General features: G+C 44.5%; 1 protein-coding gene across 6 annotated transcripts in view; it reads left to right on the top strand.

The window, feature by feature from the left end:
* Positions 1 to 25,487, top strand: part of CPNE4 (copine 4) — a 255,178-nt gene that overhangs the window by 38,528 nt on the left and 191,163 nt on the right. For 2 of the 6 annotated variants that reach the window (XM_083468247.1, XM_083468248.1), the window contains exons 2-3: positions 13,580 to 13,717; positions 18,906 to 19,115. The gene's annotated coding sequence lies outside the window, so the exon portion shown is untranslated. Of the gene's footprint in view, positions 1 to 13,579; positions 13,757 to 18,765; positions 19,116 to 25,487 lie in introns of those variants that run through there. The other 4 variants (XM_083468249.1, XM_083468252.1, XM_083468250.1 and 1 more) reach the window with 3 other exon arrangements.

Here is a 25,487-nt window from a genome sequence, read left to right as displayed (position 1 = left end):
TGTTTAGGGGTACTCTCATTTTGACTCAAGAAAATCACCATTTTATAATTCAAATTGGGGAAAATAAAGACAGGAAATGGACAAAAGTACAAAGATTCACAAAATGTTTAGGGGTACGGGCAGTGCTTTTCCCCCTAACAAAATGTTTAGGGGTACTCATTTTGACTCAAAAAAAATCACCATTTTATAGTTCAAATTGGGAAAAATAAAGACAGGAAATGGACAAAAGTACAAAGATTCACAAAATGTTTAGGGGTACTGGCAGTGCTTTTCCCCCTAACAAAATGTTTAGGGGTACTCATTTTGACTCAAAAAAAATTAATCACCATTTTATAGTTCAAATCGGGAAAAATAAAGACAGGAAATGGACAAAAGTGCAAAGATTCACAAAATGTTTAGGGGTATGCGTACCCCTGCGTACCCCCAGGAAGAAAGCACTGGTTATATCTTCTGAGAAGCTGAGTACAGCTGGTTTAAACTGGTTCTGTTATCTTTCTGTCAAGGTTATGCTGACTATAATAGTCAGGCCAGAAGGAGCCTGGGTCTCACTCACTTTCTCTTTCTGTCTCTCTTTTGTTCCGGTATTCTGTACATAGTATGCTTAGTGTTAAGGCTTAGTCTTATTATAAGTAATTAAACTATTTTCAAAGCAGTTAGGTAACTGTTATCTAATTGTATTTCTACAAAACTTATATATGCCTCCCGTCCTCTGAATTGGAGCACAGAGGTGGGGGAGGCCGGGGGATAGCAGGAAGAATGAAATAATGCCAATTACTTATATGAAAAGGCTGGTCAAATATGCTGCGGCACATTTCATAGGTGTTGGCGTTCTGATGTTTCTGAGTGTATTTCAAGGGTACACACCAAGGGTACGCACAACTCCTGCCTATCTTCCGGAAATGTCACACTGATCAATCTGCTAACATTTGCAAAGCTTGCTGAAGCTGCAAGAACTTCCCAGAACCACTGTCATTATCGCTACAGTGGCTACTTTGGCTAAAGGGCTCCTGCTGCTTTTTTAATGGTGCTGCAGAGCGCAGAAATCACATGACAAAGAATTGTCACCTGTCACATCATAACAGCAGGGGTTGCTCAATGCTCTGCCACCTGAAACTTCAACAATAGGTTGCTGCTGCACCTTGTGATGTATTTTGCAAAATGGGAATTATTTGCACAGGTGATTGAAAATGTCGCTTCTGGTGCTGGTGGGTATTTGAGGGGTGTGAATTTGCAGCTGGTTAATCAGGGCCAGCCCAATTGTTAGGTGCAGTGAGGTGGCAGCCTTGGGCAATAGAGGCGAAGGGATGGGGAGAGCTAGGAAGCCTGCAATCATGATCTGAGATCCTTTGTGTGACTTCCCCATGAGATGTCCGGAGGGTGGCAACATGGGAACAGGCCTTTCTGTGGTGGTCCCCTATCTGTGGAAGTTTCTCTCCAGGGAGGCTTACCTGGTGCCTTCATTTGGGTGCCAGATGAAAAAAATTTCCAAGCACAATTCAAAGTGTTGGTGCTGACCTTTAAAGCCCTAAATGGCCTCCGCCCAGTATACCTGAAGGAGCATCTCCACCCCCATCGTTCAGCCCGGACACTGAGGTCCACCTCCAAGAGCCTTCTAGCAGTTCCCTCATTGTGAGAAGTGAGGGAACCAGGCAGAGGGCCTTCTTGGTAGTGGTGCCCACCCTGTGGAACACCCTCCCACCAGATGTCAAGGAAATACAATCTTTAGAAGACATCTGAAGGAAGCCCTGTATTGGGAAGTTTTTAATGTTTGAAGTTTTATTCTGTTTCTGTTTATGCTAGAAGCCTCTCAGAGTGGCTGGGGCAACCCAGTCAGATGGACGGGGTACAAATAAATTAGTATTATGAGTATCATTTGGCTGATTAACATTCTATGGCCTTTGAAATGTGTTTTGAAGTGTGTTATTTGATTTTTTTATGTTTTGGTGTGTATTTTGTGCTCATTTTGCATTTCTGTGTTGTGAACTGCCCTGTGATCTTTGAATGAAGTGTGGTGTATATAAGTTAAATAAATATTAATAACCATCATCTTCCTTAATAAATTAACAATGACTTCTATTTGTTTGCTTGGAAGGTTTAATACTGATTTTAAAGTTGTCGTTTATAAACAGTTGCACTCTAGGAAGGCTGCACAGTGCATCTGTGTAGGAACAGCTAATTGCAGTGTAAATGGATTTGGAGAAAAGATCTCTCCCGAGAATGAAATGTTTTGTATGGGAGATTTTTCTTGAAACCTTCCTACATTCCCTCTGTGTATATTATACATATAATATTTAGTGGAAAAACCCTCTCTGGGGAATTCTCGCTGCCTTTCAAGCAGCTTGCTTAAGATGTGTAGCAGCAGACTGTTGGTAGCATGATAGCCTGGAAATAATGATGCACTTAGCCTCTTTGCAGGTTGAGCTCATGGTGTTGCAGCACAGGTTTAAGCAACAGCAACTAAATGTCTCTTGCAAGTGGCATAGTCTCATAGTGTTGCTGCTACCCCACCAAAATCACCTCACGCCTACATTGCTCCAACTGGGGCAGCTTGTTACAGCTCCCATCATCCCTCACCTTTAGCCATACTGGAGGGGATGATGGGAGTATGGGCCCAATGAAGTCTGGAGGGCCACAATTTCCTCACACTTGGTCTACTGTCAACACAATGTTTGACCAGCAAAGGTCAACAGACTTTTGTCCGGTCTCACACATTGCGCCAGGGGAATATCCTTTCTTTCGCATCTGTCCCCTGAGCAAACCAAAGTGAAACCACACCAGAGGAGAAGTGACTTATTGACAAATGTTCAGAGTGTGGTGAATCTTCCCATTTTGCAATTCAAAGTAGGAACAGTTTGATTCAACGATCTTGTCCATTGCCTCAGGCAGCTAAATGTCTAGGGCTGGCCCTGACCATTGATTTTCAAACCGTCTTGGGTTTGGGGGAGTTTATCAAATGAATAATGTTGGACAGGCTACTGCCCTGGGAGACTGCTTTGCCCAACACGACTGACTTTCCCCCGCGATGTGCAATGTACAGGGGAATGATGAGTGTGATGCATCTAGGAGGTGCATATCCAGTTCACAGTGGGCCAAGTGAGGCTCACCACTGCCCTGTGTAAACTGTCTCAGAATCCTTCGGAAGTTCCTGGGAGAAATGACTGTGTGTCAGCCATCAAGTGCTAAATGTCAAATCTCAAACCCTGTTGGATAGAGAAATATGAAAGGGTGCTAAATACAGCTATCAGATATTTGGCAGACATTCAAATATTCAGAAAGAACACTGAGAGGAATTTTGAGGAGCAGATTTGTTCTGCTGTGAATGAGTTTTCCCTCAACACTGGTACAGTAAGAGGACCGTATATGTTGTTCTGCGATAATATTTCATGAGCACAGGAATTGCCATGGTGTGCAGGATTCAGCACCCTGAGACTCACTGGTTTTCCTTGCCTTGCCTTAAGTATCTAGTCATTTAATGGTAAAATAACAATGAATATTTGTCTGTTTCCAGAGTTAGTGGATGTGGGGTGGGTGATTATATCCAGTTGCTGATCTTTTCAAGACTGTTTGGCTACTTCCAGATATGCACTTTCAGCTTTCTCTGTTGAGGAATTTAATTACCTTGGCTGTGTACAACTTGGACTTTTAACAAATAATAAAATAAAGAACAGTAAGGCGGTTGTTTTTTCAGTACAAGCTCAGCCTTGAGCTCCACTCCAGATTGTAGGTCTTGTTGCTATTAATGCAAGTAGGAGACAGGAGTGGACTGTTATCTTAACATGTTTAGGGAAGCTTTTAATATTTGATGAATTATTGTATTTTAATATTTTGCTGGAAGCTGCCTAGAGTGGCTGAGGAAACCCAGCCAGATGGGCGGGGTATAAATAATAAAATTATTATTATTATTATTATTATTATTATTATTATTATTATTATTTGAGGGTTGGGTTGGGAGATACTACACAATGTGGTTGGCAGGTGAGAAAATTAAATGGGAGAAAAAACGAGTTAACATAAGAAGACAAAATATGAAGGGGGAAGAGTAAGGAGTGCACAAAGAAAGAGGGCTGACCTGAAGTGAGCAAGAAAAGATCAAAAGTAAATAAAGCAGTTCTGATTTCTTTTAAAGATGCTATTTGCACTGAGCTGTACAGCTGCTATTTTGAGGACTAGAGGCAGACATCTCAGTGTTTCATGCTGAGAGAAAGTTTGAGCTAATGGAGGTTGTTCTTTTTAAGGGTGTTTTCAGGCAAATGATTAAATGCCTTCATTGCATGTGATCTGCCTAATATGAAGAATCAGGACAGCCCCTGGCAACACGTTCTGAACTCTGGGAAAGCTAAAACAGGCATGGGAGAGAGAGAGAGAGAGAGAGAGAGAGAGAGAGAGAGAGAGAGATTCCTCATTTAAAAAAAAAAAATTGGTGATGATTATGATGGAGAATATCACAGTACCCTTTAAGTCTTCCCTGTTTCGCACAGGTGCTGTTGTCAGCAACTTGGTAGAAAATACCAGCTCAGCAGCATTAGATATAGGTGACTAAGAGTGCAACAGCAAGGACTTCCTGTAGGATATCTTCCCCATCCTTTTCTTAATGGCACATCCTTTAAAAAAAATTGATTTCATTTCTAGAAAGGCAGCTCTCAACATGTGGATGTAAAATAATATGCTCTGGAATGAGGCTGACACTTCTTTTGTCTGCTTATGAACTCCAATTCCTTCGAAATGATTGGTCAAAGGTAAGGGCGAACCAACATGATGCCCTGCAGATGCTGTTGGACTCCTGTGCCCATCGGTCCTGCCCAGTGGTTGTGGATGATGGGACCTGTAGTCGAAGAAGCATTAGAAGGTAAAGGTAAAGGGACCCCTGACCATTAGGTCCAGTCGTGGCCGACTCTGGGGTTGCAGTGCTCATCTCGCTTTATTGGCCAAGGGAGCCGGCGTACAGCTTCTGGGTCATGTGGCCAGCATGACTAAGCTGCTTCTGGCGAACCAGAGCAGCGCATGGAAACACCGTTTACCTTCCCACTGGAGCAGTACCTATTTATCTACTTGCACTTTGACGTGCTTTCGAACTGCTAGGTTGGCAAGAGCAGGGACCGATCAACGGGAGCTCACCCCATCGCGGGGATTCGAACCGCTGACCTTCTGATCGGCAAGCCCTAGGCTCTGTGGTTTAACCCACAGCGCCACCCGAGTCCCAACAGCATTAGAAGAGCACCACCCAAAAACATCAGAAGTACACCATTGGTAAAAGGGAATAGCATTGATATCATGTGAAAGGTAGACTCAGGTGAAGAGCAGAAGCAAGATGAAATTGAGACAATGACGTCAGAAAGGGAAGAGTCAGTCAGCTCCGCTTTGTATACACAATCCAGGTGTGTGGAGCACACACATTATGCCTACACGTTGTCCGATTGTGACTAGATAAAGCCATGGCAGGGAAGTCACCCACTTGCAGATTGTGACCATTGTCAGGATCCATGAGGATGCCCATCACAGGGGAGAGATGATGGCCCAGGAAAGGCAGATCCTAGTTTATCAGGATGACAAGACAAGGGAATTCAGCAGTTTGAAAAGGGAGCAGGGTGAGGGTTCAGGACCATGGATAGCGCTCCTGAAGCTGATATCAAACATCCAAGTTGCCCACCCACAAATGCAACCTTCCGGGCAGTTATAAAGCCAGTGCCTTCTTCTGCAGTCATTAGGTCTTTTAAGATTATGGGGTTTCCACATCTATATTTTTTTCCCCTCTCAGCATTTTCTTGAGTCCTCAAGGGTCTATAGACCAAACCTCAGAGTCTAGTGGTGTGTCCTCGGAGCTAAGGGGTGGAGAGATTTGCTCCATTGCCAGAAGACTAGGTGGACCAGGGAACGAATTCTAGGATTCTTTCCTTGGACACACAATGTCACTTGGCTTGGCTGTGAAAAATATAGCCTAACAACATGCATGCATTTGGTCGTGGCTCCTTTAATTCCTTTACTGGTATAATTAGAAGTATTATGATGACCTCCTGAACTTTCTCCCAGCTGCTGTATGAAAAGAAATCAAAATGTTTTTTAAAAAAAATAATGAAAGAAGAAAATAGGGCAGGATGTTCTTCCCGCATTCAGCAACTGAAAGTGAACCCTTCTGATGTAGCAAATTTGTCACCTATTTAATTTTAATGCAAGTCTTGATAAAGCTTAGTTAACGACATAGACCCCAGGGAGTTATGCCATTCACACTTATGCATGAAGTCATCCATGCACAAAATTGAAGTATGTGACATTTTACAGCAGGGCAAAGTTGAAGTTCCTATTGCCCATTGATGCATCCACCTTAAACAGAATATCCTTCCTTTTAAAACCAAGTAAATGATATTATCAGAAAGAGGAGATTCCTTTGGGGACATTTATAGATGTAGGATTATGATGTAACTTTTTATTTATTTTTTTAATGGTTTTTAGTATCTTTGGAGAAAATAAAATGGCATGTCATTTTATTCCAAAGTGGCACAAAGGAAAAGGCAGTTGCTCTCAAAAGTCAAGTCTTCTTTCCCTCAATATATGTAAAACAATATATTCCAGATGGCCAAAGGGATGTGGCAAACTGAATTTAAGATATAATAATAATAATAATAATAATAATAATAATAATAATAATAATAATAATAGAGACACTGAAATTTACAGATTTCCCTATCACTAGGAACTGGATGCATTGAAGGAAGAAATCTATGCTCTTAAATCTTAGTTGTCTGGCTATGTCCTTGAGGTTTCCGATAATAAGCTTAGAATAACAAGGGTTCCTCTACTACATATAATATGTCAGAAACCTCTTTCATGATGTGGGCTCCAGCCCTGTGGAGTAAAGAGAAATAACGTCTGTTGTGTGTGGAAAGTTAGCAGAATGTGCCTGGGTGTTTCAAAGCAAGCCATTATTCCTCATAAAATATGCTTTTATTTCTTCAGCTCGGGCACTTTGGAAGAGCAAAAGCAGTAGATCATGACTGTTAAACTAGCTATACAACTCCTTTCCTTCAAGGCAATAGCATGGAGCTGGCATAATCAGGTGCTATTTGACAAATGGGACAGGCTAGCAGCGCCGCAGGCAGTATGACGTGGCCCAAGCAGTAAGAGGAGTGGGAAATGGGAGTAAACACAAGCAATAAGGTGGCTGAAATAACACACTTCCTTATATAGCTTAATACTGCAATGGGCAGGCTATCACCATACCTCTTGAGAAATGCTACAACTGCTTCCATGTTCTCTGTATAAAGGTAAAGGGACCCCTGACCATTAGGTTCAGTTGTGACCGACTCTGGGGTTGCGGTGCTCATCTCACTTTATTGGCCGAGGGAGCCGGCGTACAGCTTCCTGGTCATGTGGCCAGCATGACTAAGCTGCTTCTGGCGAACCAGAGCAGCACACAGAAACGCCGTTTACCTTCCCGCCGGAGCAGTACCTATTTATCTAATGGCACTTTGATGTGCTTTCGAACTGCTAGGTTGGCAGGAGCAGGGACTGAGCAACGGGAGCTCACCCCGTCGGAGGGATTCAAACCACCGACCTTCTGATCGGCAAGTCCTATGCTCTGTGGTTTAACCCACAGCGCCACCAGTGTCCCTATGTTCTCTGTATAGACTGGGGTAAAAGTGCGCTTTTACATGCCGTCTTCTTAACAACAAGCTACATTTCCCATGAATAACCAATGGTGAAGATCCTTTAACTTGTTCTGCTACCTGAGCGTGTATTTTATTTCTCAATATCATATAGCAGTCACTAGTTAATGCCAGGAAACCTTCTCCAGCCAAGTTCTCCAGGAGATGCATGGTTTGGAGAAGGCATCCTACAGTTGCCTAGCAACCCAAGCTCATCTTCCCTCCCCTGTCCCCTAAATTCAATAAAATGATCACCCCAGCAGGGATTAATCTGCCACCTTAGCACAACAATAGGCAGCAAAAGAATGCACAGCCATTGTTCATTTGTTGCAAGTGTTCCTTTTGCACGTGGAAGGAACAGACGGATGCAAGCACTGAACTGAACTCGGCCACTGCATTTATTATTTACAGTTACAGCAAACTGAACAGGATCACTACAACAGGGGAGGGGATTTCCTGGTCCTCCCCAAGGAACCAGCTTGGCTGTCATTGCCAGAATAGTTCCTTGAAGGCTAGTTTAGAAAGGTTTTTATAAAAGGGGAAGGAGTGAGAAATGGCCGTTATGCACGTTGAGAAGAAAGTGAAGTCATTCCAAAACTCGGTGACTTTCAGTGAAGCTGAACATGGGAAGATTTGGGACAGACAACAGAAAGTGAATTCGACACCTCTAGAGTTCCTTTGAGGCCTTTCGATTCTGGGTCAGATGCTCACCAGGAGAAAACCTGCTACAAAAGTTACAGCAGGCTCAATGTAGAAAAACTTCAGTGCTGCAATGATAATCCTTCTTGATATCTTCACTTTATAGAGCTCCCACAGGGGTATTCACTCTCTGTGACTGGCTTGGTGTGATCTTCTGCGGAAAGGGTTGAACGCTGACCTCAGATCTCCCTTGCCTATGAATTACCTTGCCTTCAATGCAGAATTACACCACCTTGTCAATTTTATACTAAATCAGGTTTCAGGTTGCAGTCTATAAAATTAAAATAATATCGGAACTTCCTCACAAGGTTGTTTTTAAAGGGTTGCATGTGGTAAGAACAATAAACTCAGCTGCAGGGAGATAAAGGCCACTTCATTTTACGTCTTTAGCTTTTTCCTCTAGAGACACTTGCCTGCACTGTTTCCACGATTCTGTGCTTTTAACTGCCTGGATTGCATTGGTTGATCTCAGTTGTGTCAGTGCAGAAAGTTGAAAAGCGAGTGGCCCTGCCTTTCACCGCAGGGGGTTGGACTGGATGACCTTTGGATTCATTTGATCTCATTAGTCTTTTCGACTCCAAAAAAGGTCATAGATCAGTGACAGAGAATTTGCTTTAAATGAAAAACGTCCCAGGTTCACTGTCGTAAAAACAGGAAATGGAATTTGAGCATATGGAACTGGGCATAAATTAAAGGATATACAGTGGTACCTTGGGTTACAGTTGCTTCAGGTTACATATGCTTCAGGCTACAGACTCCACTAACCCAGAAATAGTACCTCGGGTTAAGAACTTTGCTTCAGGATGAGAACAGAGATTGTGCTCCGGCAGTGCAACGGCAGTGGGAGGCCCCATTAGCTAAAGTGGTGCTTTGGGTTAAGAACAGTTTCAGGTTAAGAAGGGACCTCCGGAACGAATTAAGTACTTAACCCGAGGTACCACTGTACAGTATAATAAGAAAAAAATGGACTTTTATTCTAGTATGTGAGCACAGTGGAGAGATTTTAATATGGACACGGATTGAAGAATGTATTTTTACCCAAAATGGAGGAATGGTGGTGGGAATTAAAGGAGGCAAAGTTAATTACACCCAAGGGTGCAAGCCTGGGCAGTGTGTCTGGAGGTCCTGGGCTGCTCAGATGACAACCCCCCTCTCAGCCTCACTGATGTGGTCTAAAGGAAATCAGAGGGATATGTTTGGCATCAGCTTGGCTGCAGGAGCTGCAAGAAGAACAAGGCGCTACCCAACCATCTTAGGGACTCCAACCCGGATTTGTGTAGGGTTTACTCCTTAGCCTTATCTTCTCCCAAAGATATCCCACAAGGCAACGGAGGTTTAGGATAGAGTTTTCCTTCTCCTAGATGGACTATCTTCCCAGGTTGCCAAGCCCCATCTGCCCCTCACTTCCCTCTACAGCACATGCAGAAACTGCCTTCTTGACCATTGGACCCCTTATTGGTCCCGTCTGCTCAACCCTCTGGAGCCTGTCTCTGCATGCAGGGAAAGTCCCTAACTCACAGAAGGAGAGCCTTTGGCTACCCTCATCACACTGGCCTGCGAGAGCTCAAGTTAGAGAACAGCCTTTACCAAAGGTGTCATGGGCTTTGAAGACACTCAAACTCAGGAGAAATGTGCTAGGAGGAAGGCACGCTTGGCAAATCGACACCGTGATCAGCTCCTGCCCGGAAACCAATGTCCCCACTGTGGAAGGACGTGTGCATCCAGAATTGGCCTCCGCAGTCACTTACTGACTCATTGTTAAAACCGTGTTTACGGAAGACAATCTTACTCGGCTACGAGTGATCGCCAAAGAAGAAGAAGCCAGCCAGTCTAAGCCGTTCCCAAGGTGTGTCTGCTGTCGCATGCTGACAGCTTCTAGGAGCCACAGGTGAGAGGTGAGTGCAGGGTGGGGACCAAAGGTGAACAAACTACCCCAGAAGGAGCACAACATGTTCTCCACCAGAGGAACTACCCCATACACCCCTCAAGGCCAAGTACGCTATTGTATTCAAATTGACTTTTCGATATGTATAAGGAGAAATGAAGTATCAGGCAACAGTTGAATGTTGCAGGTCTAATTCAGCTGTGGGGATCAGGTGAAGTCAAAAGCCATGAGAGCAACTCTGAAGTGATTTATCTAGTCTCCATGACTTCTACAGGTAATCATAGTCCCATCATTCCAATATTTCTTGCTCTTGATCGTCTTCTATAATTCAGATTGTGGCTTTGAGTCCCACACAAGCAAGGATGCACTGGCAGAAGCTCAGGGGAGTTGTTTGTTCAGCATGTTATTGCCAAATTGATGAGAGGATTGGGATGGTTTTCTGCCTTGGGTATAATTCTGCATCCCTCTGCATGTCATGGCTTTGTCTTCTGTCTCTTAGCCAGCCTGTGAAACAGCTAGATTCTATGTATTCCAAAGCAGGGTGATTTATGAGTGGAAAAACCCAGCTCGCTCTTCCCCCTGCCTGGGATAACACTGATCCCCAGGTTCATAAGAATAAATGAAAGACTTGTCAGCTGGAAAAGACTTCTATCGCATGACAGGTGCTTTTATTTTAATTAACTGAAGGGGATAGTAAAATCAACAGTCACACATCAATCTAGATCAGGCTTCTAAAACAGAATATTGCAGATGGCTTCCATGGTGCTATATCTTGCAGTACAAGGGTCAATAGTTCAGGTTTTGGGAAACAGAGCAGGTTGAAGATAAGGTCCAAGGCAGGCAGGGACGGGAAACCTCTGATCCTCCAGATATTGTGGGGACTAGGGGACTACAGCCCCTGCCATTCCTGTCCATTGGTCATTCTGGCTGGTACTGATGGGAGTTTGAGTCCAGCAAGGAGTCTAAAGCAAGGGCTTCAGAATGTAATCTCCTTCTGGATAGCACCATGAAGATAACAACAACAACAACAACAACAACAACAACAACAACAACAACAACAACAACTCTGGGCGGCTTCCAACAAAATATTAAAATACATTAGTCCTTCAAATATTAAAAGCTTCCCTAAACAGGGCTGCCTTCAGTTGCCTCCTAAAAGTCTGGTAGTTGTTTTTTCCTTTGACATCTGGTGGGAGGGTGTTCCACAGAGCGGGTGCCACTACCAAGAAGGCCCTCTGCCTGGTTCCCTGTAACTTTGCTTCTCACAGTGAGGGAACCACCAGAATACCCTCAGAGCTGGACCCCAGTGTCCGGGTGTTATTTTTTGTTATCAGGACAAGCCCACACGATTGGCGCTTCCACATAATATGGGAAGCAACTATGGAAGAGGCCAAAGGACCCTGGTTTAGAAAGCATGAATGATACATCTGCTCTTGCTGTGGGACTTTCAACACTTTTGCCAGATGGCAGCATCATGTTCTGAGTCACAAGCTGATGTTTAAATTTAGTTTTACAAACCAGTTTGTGTTCCTCTGTTGGCGAATTGATATTTGGCAAGAAAAGGAGGAATCTGCTGCACGTATCGTTTTCCTGATTTTATCTGTGTTTTATTGGGAACTATTTCATGCATGCTTGTTTTTTTAACAGTTTTGTGGGTTTTAGGATGCTGTAGGATGCACACTGCTTCGAGAGTTTTGTAATATAAACAGTCTCTAAATCTTTCTAAATAATATATACCCCAGAAACATTGTTACAAAACCTCATGAGACAAGGGAGTTGGGGTTGGGAGCTCAAAACCCTTCCTAGCCTTCAAAATAATTGCTCCCTCCTGGAGACTGGCACCTCCTGCCGACATTCCTTGACCTGTCCTATGCATGTTTACTCAGAAGTAAACCCTACTGTGCTCAATGGGGCTTGCCCCCTAGCAAATATGTTAAGTTAGGATTGGCACTTTAGTTTGGGGGTGGGGGCCTGGGGGCCCTTCAAATGTAATTGGACTACAACTCCCATCCTCCTTTCCCTTTGCCATGCTGGCAGGGGTTGGTTGATAGGACTTGGAGACCCACAAAAATATGTTTTAGCCTTTTAACAGCAGTAGGAAATGTGTTGCACCCATGAGAACCTAAAGCCCTTACCCCAAGATTTGTTACAACTATTCCCCTCATAGCAGGGATGGTATCCTGCAGCCCTGTGGGTGTTTTTGAGCTCCATATGAGAGGTTGGGGCTTGTATTCCAAGCTCTGGAGGGCACCAGTTTTCCTACCCTAGTGGGTGAGCATTGTGTGTTCCCCCTGTGCTTGTGTTCCCCCACATTTCTCTCCAGAAGTTTGCTTGAGTGTAACATGACTAAAATAAGAAAGGTTGCTTCTTGTTCGTTCTTACGTCTATACACTTGTGGGGTTTTATGTTTATTTTGGGCTCCTGCTGAACTCTGGGTCTCTCAATCTCAATCCAATGTATTCCTATGTCTATGATGATGGACCATTGCAGTGCAGGTGTTGCTGGCGGAAATTTGAGGGACCCTTGTGGCTCTAGTCCATTGGATATGATGCCTAAAGACCACTCTTTAAGCTGCCAGACAGCTGAGGTTCAATGCGTTCACAATGGGTTCAACCATTTGAAGCTAGTCCCTAAAAACTACCCCTTTGTAGTTGTCCCCTAAAAACCACCATGTAAGCAATTATGTTGATGTAGAGATGATTCCTGAGAGCACCCAATGCATTCAGATGGAACCAGTGCATTGCAATGGCCATTGCCATTGGGTACTTCCTTCCCTAGATACTTCTCTGCAGCATTCTGCTTGCAAAATCTGCATAACACAGGGAAACAGAAGCTTTTCCCACCTGAGCGCCACATTCCCTTCTAGGGGATTTCCTGGGGCCCCACATCCCAGTGGTGGGCAAGGAGCAGAGACATAGGTGGGTAGAGCAAATGTAAGTTTTAGCTCTGTACAGTAGTCTGGTTTCTACACACATCCACAGACCCCTCTCTACTCTCCAAAAGCATTATCAAAGCATGGCCAGTGAAGGGGGTTGCCAATGGAGAGTCTCAAGGGCCAGACCAGGAGGAGTTGAGGGCCACATTTGGCCCCTCCGCCTGAAGTTCCCCATCACTTACATAGTATGTGACAAAAGGTGATAGTCATAATACTTGCAGTATTGTGGCACTGGTTTATTTAAAATCGTTGTGTTAATTTAAATGACTTATTTATTTATTTTTTTTAAGTCATGTGAGAACACTGGCAAAAATAGAAACCTTTCTCTCCCAAATAATCCTTCTCTGTCTCTCTCCGCTTTCTGTCTCTCTTTCGGAACAAACCTTTTGTATACTGAAGATATTTTGATGCCACCCACAGGAAGAAGATGGTATTTTTGGTTCCTCTGCCTTTCTTCCTTGGAACAGCTGAACATCCTATTGGTGGGGAGGAAAACCTGATCTCTTCAGCAGTGCTGGATGGAGACGTAGCAGTTAAATCGAGCAAAGAGTCGAACTGGTGAGAAGCATATCAGAGTGATATATAAATAACCACAGGGTGAGATTCAAGGCTGTTTCTTCTATACATAATAATGTCTAGGCTCTCTGCCACCCCCACCCCCAGGCTGGTTTATGAGACAAGCAAAGACAGGAAACATGCTTTAAAAATATTCCTCTTGGAGCAGTTAAATGATGGTCCTGTACTTAACACGAAGCACATTGTGTTTGTCTATAATTCCCCCCCAGTATTTTTCTGGAACAATATGCGCTAGATTAGTGGTTGGTAGAAGGTAGATTTGTATTCTCTATAGTCAGTTTCTGGGGGGATAGATCAGCAACAGTAATGATAGCAAAACAACTTTTCCTGTCTAAATTGGGCAGCTTAAATGAAGGAAGTTAACCAGGGACAGACTTTTATATGAAAGGACTGTGAGTTCTGATCTCACACAGAAAACAAATCTCTAGGCTCAGAATGTGCTCAGAGGTGCCTTGCTCTTTAATACGAACTGTACAACTTTTGTACCTGGCCCTCATTGGTAGTTCTTGGGGTTCTTGTGTAAAGACAAACAATTTGGTCCCACAAGCCAGAATTCAGCCCACACTCCCACCGGAGCCCCCGCCTGATGCAAGGGCATGGTGAATGTGACTAAGCAACTTCTCGGAAATACAAAATTATACAGTTTGAAAAAGGGCAAAAAAGTATATAGGCATGGAAAGATAGAGGGAAGAAGTGAAGGAAGCAATAACTAACATGAATTGGTGATATATATGTTTGATTGAATAACCTGCTCAGTTTGCAGCATGCTTAAACCTTAACCTGTTATTTGCCCTTATACCTCTGGAACTGCTTCTTGTTCTTTGTCAAGGTGTGGTATGGTGGAAGGTGGGGGGAATGCATGCAAATAAGGGACAGGAAGGGTGTGGGAACGAGAAACTCCTTTTACTTGACTAAGTCAGTTCCATTGGCTCAGTACTCAGTTGCTCTCCAGGGTCCTGGACTTTTCAAAGGATTGACCATGGGATCTAACCTATGCAAAGTTCAACGGCTGAGCTGTGCATTCCTCTTTTAAATAAAAGGGTAACTGTGGTGCACAGATGCTTGCAAAACCATGAGAGACAGAAATGTGTTTTTTAAAAACAACAACAACTGGAAGAGCCAATCCTCACAAAGCATTTGATATCCATTCAAGCTGTTTCCTGGTGAACAACTGTAACCAGGAAGTTCTGGGCAGGTAGTTCTGTGAATGCGGTGGCTATGTAAATACAGTATGCTGGCATGTCTTTGGTCCTCGCTACATACCCCAAATCACCCCATTCACAGGCTGCATTTGCTACACCCAGGAAGGCTGGGACTGCTTGAAGGGATAGCTCAGTTGGTAGAGCAAGAGATTCTAAATCTCAGTTGTGGGTTTGAGCCCCACGTTGGGCAAAAGATTCCTGCACTGCAGGGGGTTGGACTAGATGACCCTTGGGGTCCCTTCCAACCCTACAATTTTAGGATTTTATGACACATATTATGTCAATGACATTCAGAAACTCAATTCTGTGCTCTAATCACAAGAAGGAATTATGGAAGGTGAACAACCTAGGCTTATATATACAGACCAAACGTTGGCTAAATGTCTTTGAGCTGCAATGATAGGATCCTAATTCCACTGAACTGGGAATAATTCCAATAGAATTCAAAAGGATTTGCTTCTGAGTAGACATGGTTAAGATTGCGCTGCAAATTAAGAAAATCTGTTCCTTCTTTCGCATTCCTTAGTCATCATATTCCATATTCCTCTGATAGGACTAGCCTAGGGCACTATGATGAAATCGATGTCCCTGGTGTTATTAACCTCTGACATCTTGTATACAAACTCCAGATGTGAAAATGAACTTTGCTGCTGAAGATCAGAAATGGTTAAAACCTTAAGCTGTTTCGCCGTAGGTGTTCTAAATAAGGAACTAGGAAGACAACACCGCCTTGTACATTGACAGTAATGGGTACAGGAAGGAGGTAAGGGGAAAACACACAGGAAACCGATGATTAGGAGGAGATGTTACAGGTAAATGTAAATCTCACTCAGAATTACAGCAGGGAATTGTGTTTATTTTTTACAGATGCTCATTGGGTCTTGTACATCTTTGAGGTTGCATGAGGGTAGTCTACTTTCAATAATCATGCCACATGAAAAAGCATTATTTCCATATGTGCTGCCTATCTACACTAAGACGAATCTTTAATGTGTTTCCAGCAATAAGATAAAGTGAGATAAAATCCTGGCAGTTGTTAATACATCCTCATTAGAGAGCGAGGGCTTGCTGGCAGGGAAGGCTGGCTCTCTATTACAAGTTGTTGTTGTTGCTGGATGTCGCTGAGAATCCGACAGTCCCCCCCCCCTTGCTGTGGAAACCTTCTGGTGACCAATCATCCTATGGGCTATGGCAGCCACGGGTTATTTCCTGCACTTCATGCATCTCAAAGCCCATGCTCTGCACCAGTGTGATTTGCCAGTTTGCCAACTGCTTGAATTCACCAGGGCAAGGGGGGAAATATCCATCACGGCTTCATGCCCTCTTCCCATGAGGAACTGGCTTCCCAAGCAATATATTATTTGTGGATGTGCGTCAAAGACAGGGCTAGGTGGTATTTCTGGGCTCAGTAAACCTTTGCTGCTACAGATCTAGGGAGAGTGGCGGTTTGCCTAGGCAGACCCAGGCAGGGCGATGCCCACCACAAGGCAGGCTGAAGCGGCACCATTAAGGGGTATCAAATCATTTATTCATTGTAAATGGATGTACAAATGTACCAACATTTGTATGTTATCTTTCTGCCATCCTGAATTGTGAGGTGGCACATGTGAGGTCCCATCCATAGCTCAGTGGGAAAGCATTTTCATTTCATGCTGAATGTTCTGGGTTCAAATCTCTAGCATCTCCCTGGCACAGCTGGGAATGTCTCCTGTTGAGAATCCTGAAGAGCACTGCCAATAGTGCAGGCAATACAGTGGTACCTCGGGTTACATATGCTTCAGGTTACATACGCTTCAGGTTACAGACTCCGCTAACCCAGAAATAGTGCTTCAGGTTAAGAACTTTGCTTCAGGATGAGAACAGAAATCGTTCTCCGGCGGCGCGGCAGCAGCAGGAGGCCCCATTAGCTAAAGTGGTGCTTCAGGTTAAGAACAGTTTCAGGTTAAGAACGGACCTCCGAACGAATTAAGTACTTAACCTGAGGTACCACTGTACTGTGCTAGATGGATCAATGTTTGGATGGGGGTATAAGGCAGTTCCCTATGTTCCTTACCGTGTTATGTACAAACTTGCAACACGTGGGAAAAAATTGTGTATAAACATAGACTTGCCATGGGCAAATTTAACAATATTTGGCCAGAGACCAAAATGGGTGCACCATTCCTTTGTAAGTGAGGCCACAAAAAAGACACACACACACACACACACACACACACACCCTATCTATCTTGACAGGCAAAAGACATGAGGGCATCCCAACTGAGCAGGAGTGCTTGAGACACGTGAGGGATATTGAGGCCTGTTGAGAGTCCCAGGGGAAGGATGGAGAGGACAGGAGAGTCAGATTCAGCTCCCAGGCCTGGGGCTCCTCATGTGGGATGTCAGCATCCAAAATGCATGTGCAAAGGGTTAATGGCAAGAACTGTGTGGCAGCTGTGGCAATTGGTTCAGTTATGGCAGTTAGTTAACAGTCTTAACAATTACAGCAGCAGGCATGTTGTGTTGTGCTGCTGTCTGCCTCAGAGTTAGCCAACCTGTTGCAATAGTTTGATCTATGTCGGATGTATTAGCAATTTTAGAAACATCCACCGGCATTGTATATTTAATCTGCAACTGCAAGCACACTGAGCAAAAGTTAACCGTTATTTAAACTTTAAAAGAGTGTCTTGCGAAGGGGGTGGGGGAGAACTAATTAAAGGGTCAAACAACCCAAGGCTGACTTCCGCCTATTCTGCTAATGGGAACTAGAGTTTAATTCCAACACCTCAAACTGTGCTTTGGAATGCCATAGCATGGCACGATATCCTTCACGGCGCATTAACAAGCAGTAATGTTCTGAGGAGGGCACCCTGGGGGTGGTCACCTCATAGGATAGACCCTGCTCATAGGTTTAAGACTATTCCTTGACTCCAGGAGCTCCCACGTTGTGGCATGTTGCCTCACGGCTCCTAACGCTGATTTAAATGTTTGGCAAAGGTGCAGAGGATTTCAGATTTCTTCCAGGACTAGGACTGAAGCCCTTCCATAGGCAGCCTTTTTTTCTGTCGGGGGGGGGGCATAATCCTTTGGAGGTGCTTTGCCAGAGGCCACACAAAGGCAATGGGGCGAGCCCCTTTTTCTCTATTCTGCCACCCCCTCTCTCTTCCACACACATTTCTCTCTCTCTCTCTCTTCCACGCTCTATTCTCCTGCCACTTTTTCCCTCCCCTTTCCCCTTCCTTGCCACCCCCATGAAATCTGGCCGAGGGCCACACAAAATGAGACAGAGGGCCACAGGTTGCCCACCCCCTCAGGGCTATAACTAGCCCCGAGCTAGAAGTGGGGTGAAAATAAAAGCATCCTCATAGAAACTCTCAGTCCCATAAATCGCCAGGAGGTTTTTGGTTTTTGGACAAACAGTACCTTTTGCACATCTCAGTTGGTTCAGAACGTGGTGCTGATAACACCAAGGTTGCAGGTTCGATCCCCGTTTGGGACAGCTGCCTATTGCAGGGGGTTGGGCTAGAGGATCCTCGGGGATCCAACTCTACGATTCTACCTGATCCTTCATTTGGGAAACCACAACACACATCTTCTCGTTCTCTTGAGCTCCACTTAGCTTCGCGCTGAGCACGTTAGCAATTGACACACTTGAAAGAACTTTAACTGAGCAGGCAGTATATTCTTAAGGCAAACGGCCCCCGGGGAGTTTCGGCTTGCAAAAAAAGAAAAGAAAAGGTGCGGGGTGGGGGGAGAGAAAAAACACACCGGAGAGCTTAATATAAATATAAAGGGGAGGCGCTGTGCCTGCCCGATGCCTCCAGGGGGCGCGCGCGGGGGGTTTCTCCGCCTCCTTTTCAGCCCAGGCGCCCGCGCGCGCTCCAGAAGGCGGGCGTCTCTCGCTGAGCGGAGCTGCCTCTCCGCCCGCGCCCAGCCCAGCCCAGCCTCTCTCTCTCTCTCTCTCTCTCTCTCTCCCTTCTCCTCCTCAGTCAGAGGCGAGCGGAGCCCGAGAGCGCGGAGGGATGGAGCCCGGCTTCCTGGAGGGATGAAACTCCCGAGCGCCCCACCGGCTCCCTGAGCGCCCCGCTAGCTGCAAGCGAGGATTTGCCAAGAGCGCGGCAGGAGCCCCTCCGTCCTGCGAGGGAGCGAGAAAGAGCCGGTTCGCGGAGCGCTCCATTCTTCCCAGATCCCTTGCTCAGGTAAGGCGGCTTCCCCTCGGCTGCTCCGCTTTGCATCCCACCCTCCAAAAAGGCATGCTGGCTAACTTTTTCTCTCCATCTCCAGCCGTTTCTGGGGTGTGTTTCCTTCTTTCTCTCCCTCCCAGACCCGCGTTCCCACGTTACGCGGCGCCTCTCGCCGTGCGGAAGGACCCTCAGTCACGGGGGTCTCCCGGGGGAAGTTGGGAACCCCGGACTCTTGGGCAAAGAGCTGTGATTTCGAGTCCACGGGAAACGAAACGGTCCCTTTTTTCATAGAGTTGTCCAGTGGGGAAGGGACCCTGGGGGTCATCTAGTCCAACCCCCTGAAATGCAGGAATAGGCAGCTGTCCCATGCGGGGATCGAACCTGCAACCTTGGTGTTAGCAGCAGCATGCTCTGGCCCGCTGAGCTATCGGAAGCGGGTTGTGCTCTGTTCCGGTTATTGAGGGGAAATAGGGCAATGATTGGGCTCCATTCGTCGGGATCCCTTTTATGTCTTTGCAAAGGGACCCCAGCCCAAGTTGGCGAGAGCATGAGTCTCCCCCCCCCCCCAGCGCTGCCCTCACTGCATGGGCTCCCACAGCTACAGCAGACTCTTTGCCTTGCACTTATTTCCAGTCTGGGTGAAGTTGAGAGAGGAAGCAGCCTTGTTATCTGTGGCAGTTACTGGTATAAGTGTATGTATATATATATGTATCAGTTATTAAGTGTAAGGAATATCTTGAAAAACAATATTCTCTATAAAAAGAAAACCCCTCGATGGGCGTTTTGTTTCAAAACGTTAGATAATCGTCTCCTGTACTGGTTTCTCCGTTTCAAAATCCTCGCACAGCTCCGTTCTCTCTCCCGGTTACTTTGGATATCTGTGGCAGCCCCCTAAGTTGTGGCGCTCCTTCCCCACAGAGGTGCGCCTTACACAGCTTCTGGCGAATGCTGAAAACGCACTTCTTAACCCTGGCTTTTGACACTTGAGGTGTAGAGTTTTAAGACCTACCTTATTTCTGCAATTGTAAATTGTTCTGAGCTGGGTTTTTTAATATTGCGTTTTAATGTTGTAACCCATGCCGGCACCTTAGGGTGAAGAAGGGTGGATAATTGGTCATTATCAGTCATCATACCCAGTTCAACAACTTCTCTTTTTTGGCTCAAAGTACCCACCGATGGACGTCATATCCCTGTTGAGTTTCAGAATCTGACACCTGGCATTGAAGCCTTCCTAACTCCCTTCAGCTGTGCTGTGCTCAGCAGTGATTTCTGATCATCTGATGATGCTTCATATCTGAACTGCAGCCCTGTGCTCCATATTACCTAGGACTGAGCCTGAGCTGGGCTGCTTTCTGAGTAGGCATGCCTAACACCGCACTTTCATTTTCTGATGAGAAAGCCCAGGCTGAAGCCACCGTTTACAAAAAGAATACACTGCATAACGTGTCAATAAGTATTTCCCCAGACCCAATACAACCCCAAGTGTTTACTGGCATGGCTTCTATTTGAATGTCTGGTTCCCTGGGCAGTGTAGGGCAATTTTTTGAGAGGCAAATGGGAGTGCACAGGACCAGTAACGGGAACTTGGGTGAGATCTGGGTTCAAATCTGCTGCTTCGTTGACTTCTTCCACCTTAAGTTTTACATGTGTGATGGGTTACCAGTGTTAATAAACAATAATATTGGGGCCGGTTCATAGATTATCTACCTAAAATACTTGCTGCGTTTGCGTAATAACCACAGGACAACCCAAAAGAAGCAACGAGTGTGTGTGCGTGAAAAAAAGATATATACTGTTGTTAGTGGTTTGGGGAAAACATAAGGAGGGAGCATTTGTCACAAATAGTATCGGGAACAACGGCATTAACGGGAAACATCATTAGAAAGTAAGAAAGAATAGCTTTTGGGAGACCTCTTTGGGAAAATGCTGTGTTTTGAAAGGCGACTAACAAATCTACTAAATAAAAAGAGGACTGTAAAATTGCTCGCATTTCTAGTGTTCCTGAGGCACATTTGCCCTCAGAGATAATTGCAACCTTGTCTTGAGTAGTCGCATTTTTGTTGCTTTCAAATTGGCTTCTTTTTTGAAAACCTGGATTGGCTAGGATGTACGTTTGGATCCCCTCCCCCTTTCAACTTCTCTCCTGAATTTGTCTGTGATTCGGGAAGTGCTTCGCGCACCTTGATCCTAGGCATCTTTACTCAGAAATAAGTCCCACTGTGATCAATGGGACTTCCTTTCAAGTAAGTAGGCATAGGATTATAACCTGAAAGAAAATGTCGTGAAAGATTCTCTCTCCTTTCCTGAAGAGGGGGAAAGGATTCCAAAGCGAATTTCAGGGTCTCACCCTTCACCCCAATGTTTGGGGAGGGATATGGAGAATCTGAGCTCAGCTTTGCAGTGGTAGAGGTCCATTGGCTTCTGTTTGCCTGCAGAGAAGGAGATGGCCAGTTGTCCCATCCCAGAAAAAGACCTTTGGGCTTGAGTTGGTGTCAACAAGAAAGGATGGCCATAAACAACTGTTCATTATTTTATTAAGATTCAATGTTCAGATTTCTTTTATTTTGGTTTGGCTTTTTTAGTGGGGTGGAGCGTTGTATTTTCGAACTGTATTAGTTGCATTTTTGAAAGCTGCAAGAGCTGTTTACCAAAATCAATAAAAGATACTGCCCTATAAACAGGGGAAGGGCTTATTCAGAATACCCCTTGATTGTTTTTTTGGGTTTTGGTGCCTTGGAGGGTAAATGATGTTCCTTGTGTTCAGTGCTGACACCACCTATCTACGCATTTGTCCCAAGTAACTAGAACTTTCAGACTGCATAAGGAAACTCTGAGTCAAATATATAATAAATATGCCACATTAAAGGCATCACCCACTTGACGCACAGTCAGAATGGTCAGAAGCAAAGCTTTGGGATAGTGTAGATTAGGGCTTCCCGAACTTGGGTCTCCAGCTGTTTTTGGACTACAATTCCCACCATCCTTGACCACTGGACCTGCTAGCTAGGGATGATGGGACTTGTAGTCCAAAAACAGCTGGAGACCCAACTTCGGAAAACCCTGGTGTGGATGCTTTGCTTGAGGATCTGGATGCTTTGCTTGCAGGAACTTGAAAGAACAACCGTTTTATGGGATGTAGCATTATTTGGAACTCATTGTCAGGGGATGTGGTAGCAACTGTCAAGAGTTGAAACCGGTTTCAGAAACAAGGATGTTGTCCAATTTGATATGATTTTAGTCGTTTATGTGCCACCCATTAATGGGTGATTTATTTATTCATTTATTTATTTGGTAAAATACGCTTGAAATCAAACAGAAACCATCAATATGAAAAGCTAAAATTCCAGTAGAGCCCCCTACCCCAGCAGAAAACCAGCACAAAGAAGCATAAGATAAATTAGAAACAACACCAAAAGCTATCAAACATGGGAAATAAAAATGTTCAAAGAAGTGAAGCGTACGGAGCCTCAATTATTAAAAAGCCTGTGCGTGTTTACTTAGGCGTACATGACTATATGCATGCAAAAGGCTGGTTAATGTGGGTGTGTAAGAAAAACGGTTCCATGCATTTTTGGCAGACAGTGTGCGGTTCAGGTTCCTCAACCTACACTCGCTATCCTTTATTCTTAGTAGGTCTGCATAGGATTGTATTGTAAACCAGGTCACTTCACTGAAGCATCCCTTGTTAGCATGCCAGAGTTCTGTGGGTGCCCGGCTAGCATGCTAACACTGCATGCGTACTGGCATCTGAGAATCCTGGTTTAAAAGAGATGCTGTGTGTATTGGAGAAGGTGCACAGGTGTGATTTCCTTACGTGTTTGATGTTCTATTTGAATTGGACCAAAGTCCCAGGGGGAAGGGGGCCTTGATAGGATTGTAACTTCAAGAACAGCTGTGAAAAATAGGAATATTTCCCCAATCCCCAAAGACATTTATTTAGCATATGCCCCATTCATTTTCATGAATTTTGCATCTGAATAAGAAGCTTAGAGTTGCAGCTCAAGGTTGCCATTCTAAGGCTGAAGTTCTTCAGACACTTGCTAGAATCAAATGGATTTTGCATTGGAGTAATAAGTTTGGGAAGGGATGCAGGTGGCACTGTGGGTTAAACCACAGAGCCTAGGACTTGCCGATCAGAAGGTCGGCGGTTCAAATCCCCGCAACGGGGTGAGCTCCCTGCTCCTGCCAACCTAGCATTTCGAAAGCACGTCATAGTGCAAGTAGATAAATAGGTACCACTCCGGCGGGAAGGTAAACGGCGTTTCCATGCGCTGCTCTGATTCGCCAGAAGTGGCTTAGTCATGCTGGCCACATGACCCGGAAGCTGTACGCCGGCTCCCTCGGCCAATAAAGCGAGATGAGTGCTGCAACCCCAGAGTCGGTCACGACTGGACCTAATGGTCAGGGGTCCCTTTACCTTAATAAATTTGGCCTTGCCGCTTGGGGTTCTAATACTGCAATTCTAATGACACTTACTGAACGTGAAACATTGCAATATGTGTGTGCTCAGGGGTGACCCCCTCTTAAGTTCCATTAAACGTACCCCATGGGCATTGCTTGGCACCAAAAAAGACTCGGGGAGCAGAGTCAATACACAAATTTCTCTCTAGGAATATTCAGAGGGCAGGTGACTGTTAGCAATCTTTGGCATCATGCTCAGCCACCTTGTAAGCAAAGTTTTTTTGTTTTAGAAAAAGTTTAAAGAGTAGGGTGGGAGAAGAAGGGAAAGGAGACCCAGGGTCCAGACCTGAGGTTTGGGCCCGCTTAACCACCCCAACAACTCTGCTGAACTTACTCCCAGGGTAGGATGTGTGTGTAGGATTGTGGTGCAACTCTGTTAAATGACATAGGCTTTACTTCCACATAAGCCTGCGGCTTTCACTCTTTTGTCAGAGCTAGTTCCACTGACATATATGGAAGGTGATCCATGCAGGTTCCTGTGGAAGTAAATCTTATTGCATCCACTGGTGCTGTTTTGCAGTCCTATATGTACTTATCTGGGAGTAAGCCCCATGAACTTATTTCCTTTTTTTAAATAATTTTTATTAATTTTAACATATAGATTATAATACATACCACAAAACTTCATCACTTATACAATCTTTTTTTTGGGGGGGGGCTTCCATCAGCACCTCTGATGATCCCCCGTTTTAACCACTTCTTATGCATTTCTTAAATTCATCTTGCCTTTAATTATCTTAACTAATCATCCTCCCCTTTATCCATTTTTTTAAATAAGATATTTATTAAAGTTTTACAAATTTTATCAAACACAACAATACAAACAAACAAAAACAAAAAAAGAACAAGTATAATTTCAAAACCTTATTTTCTTAAAACTTACTTCACCGACCTCCTCATACCTCCCCTTTCTGCATTCCCATTTCAAATATTATGTTCAGCAAATCCTCACCCTTAATTTTATCTAATTGTCAACCTTTCTTTTCTTTTAACTTAGTCTTTACAGCTGTACTCCGCTTAATTTCTAAAACCACATCATTCTAGCACTCATTAATTTTGCAATGTTTCTTAAGATAATTCTTGAATTTCTTCCAATCTTCTTCCGCCGTCTCTTTTCCCTGGTCTCGGATTCTGCCAGTCATTTCTGCCAGTCCCATATAGTCTATCACCTTCATCTGCCATTCTTCCAAGGTGGGTAGGTCTTGTGTCTTCCAATACTTTGCGATGAGTATTCTTGCTGCTGTTGTAGCATACATAAAGAATGTTCTGTCTTTCTTTGGCACCAATTGGCCGACAATGCCCAGGAGAAAGGCCTCTGGCTTCCCCTTTATCCATTTTTGCAATAGTTCCAATAATTTACCTCACAAAACTTCTTGCAAACCTACATAGTTTGATCATCACTATTACTTTTCAAATAGTCTGTAAATTTACACCAGTCTTCTGTGAATTTCTGGTCCCACAGCTTTTGGATCTTTCCTGTTAGTTTGTCTAATTCTGCATAGTCCATTAATTTCATCCTTCATTCTTCTTTCGTCGGTAATTCTTCTTGCTTCCATTTTTGTGCCAATAATATTCTTGCTGCCCCCATGAACTTATTTCCAACCAGTGTGCCAACAGTGGTGTATAAAGTCAGGCGCAAGTCTCTCTCTTGAGAAGGTATTTCCAAACATGGATAGTATCCACAGGGTGTGCCTTTAGTTTTCTTGTGGTTCTCTCGGTTGGGGATTGCCAATGTGGTGACCTCTGTGTTTTGTGGGCTGCAACTCTCATCATCCCTGAACCATTAGCTGTGCTGGTAGATCTGATGGGAGGGAAACATCTGGAAGACCACAGCTTGGTCACCCCTATTGTAATTCATCAGGAACTGACTGTGTCAGAGATGGGGTAGATCAGTTTTTGGACGGAGGCAATAAAGTTGTTGTTATC

The sequence above is a fragment of the Podarcis liolepis genome, assembly GCF_965112155.1.
Source record: "Podarcis liolepis genome assembly, chromosome: 12".
In the NCBI taxonomy this organism is placed as follows: Eukaryota; Metazoa; Chordata; class Lepidosauria; order Squamata; family Lacertidae; genus Podarcis; species Podarcis liolepis.
This window is presented reverse-complemented; position numbering and strand designations above follow the sequence as displayed.